This window comes from Phocoena sinus, chromosome X (genome assembly GCF_008692025.1).
Source record: "Phocoena sinus isolate mPhoSin1 chromosome X, mPhoSin1.pri, whole genome shotgun sequence".
NCBI lineage: Eukaryota > Metazoa > Chordata > Mammalia > Artiodactyla > Phocoenidae > Phocoena > Phocoena sinus.
The window spans coordinates 101,681,535-101,683,115 of record NC_045784.1 but is presented as its reverse complement, the minus strand read 5'-3'; positions in this window follow the sequence as shown (position 1 = coordinate 101,683,115).

Genomic DNA, 1,581 nt, shown 5'->3' with positions numbered 1-1,581 from the left:
GCATCTGGGTGTTCATCTGTATCCTTAACATATCCTTTAATAAAACTGGCAAATGTAAGGAAGTGTTTCTCTGAGTTGTATGATGAGCTGTTCTAGCAGATTAATTGAACCTGAGGAGGGGGTCATGTGAACCTCTGATTTATAGCCGATTGGTCAGAAGCATAGGTGACCTGAACTTGCAGTTAGCATCTGAAGTCGGGGTGGGGGGCATCTTTTGATACTGAACCCTTAACCTGTGGGATCTGACACGATCAAATTGTAACAGAACTGATGTGAGGGAGTTCCTTGGTGGCCTAGTGGTTAGAATTATCTGGGCTTTCACTGCCATAGCCTGGTCTGTCTGGGAACTGAGATCCCACAAGCCACCTGGCATGGCCAAAAAAAAAAAAAAAAAAAGAATTGATTTGAATTCTCAGTCACCCTGCTGGTGTCCAAGAATTGCTTGTGGGTGTGGGGAAGCACCACCCCCCACACACATTGGATTTGTGTCCAGAACTGAAATAATAGCTAATGAGGGTTTAAAAAAATGTGCCAGACTGTAAATACTGTTTTGCAATATTTTTTCGTTTAACATTATATCTGAGTTCACTCCCTTTCAGTGCACATATAGATACACATACAGAGTCAGTGCTTTAGAAGGATGTATGTCAAACACTGGTAACCTCTAGGGATGAGATTAGGTTTGGAGATGACTGATGAAAGGGAACTTTTACTTTATTCTTTTGTTTTTGTTTTCTTTTTAAAATAAGAGTGGAGGGGCTTCCCTGGTGGCGCAGTGGTTGAGAGTCCGCCTGCCGATGCAGGGGACACAGGTTCGTGCCCCGGTCCGGGAAGATCCCACATGCCACGGAGCAACTAAGCCCATGTGCCACAACTACTGAGCCTGTGCTCTAGAGCCCGCGAGCCACAACTACTGAAGCCCTCATGCCTAGAGCCTGTGCTCCGCAACAAGAGAAGCCACCGTGATGAGAAGCCCGTTCACCACAACAAAGACCCAGAGCAGCCAAAAAAATAAAAATAAATAGAAGACATTTAAAAAAAAAAAGAATGGATTCATGTAGGATGGACCTAGAGATTATCATGCTGAGTGAAGTAAATCAGACAAAGACAAATATCATATGATATCGCTTATATGTGGAATCTTTAAAAAAAGGCTACAAATGAACCTATCTACAAAACAGAAACAGAGTCACAGATGTAGAAAGCACACTTATGGTTACCAAGGGGGAAGGGGGAGGAGGGATAAATTGGGAGATTGGGATTGACATATACACAATACTATATATAAAATAGATCACTAATAAGGACCTACTGTATAGCACAGGGAAATCTACTCAATACTCTGTAATGACATATATGGGAAAAGAATCTAAAAGAGAGTGGATATATGTATATGTATAACTGATTCACTTTGCTGTACAGCAGAAACTAACACAACAGTGTAAATCAACTATACTCCAATAAAAATTAATTTAAAAGAAAAAAAAGAATGGATTCATGTGTTACTTGTGCCATTAATAATAAATTTACATTTATAATATAATGGTACAATCTTAGTGAATGGGAATTGGAATCAAAAGT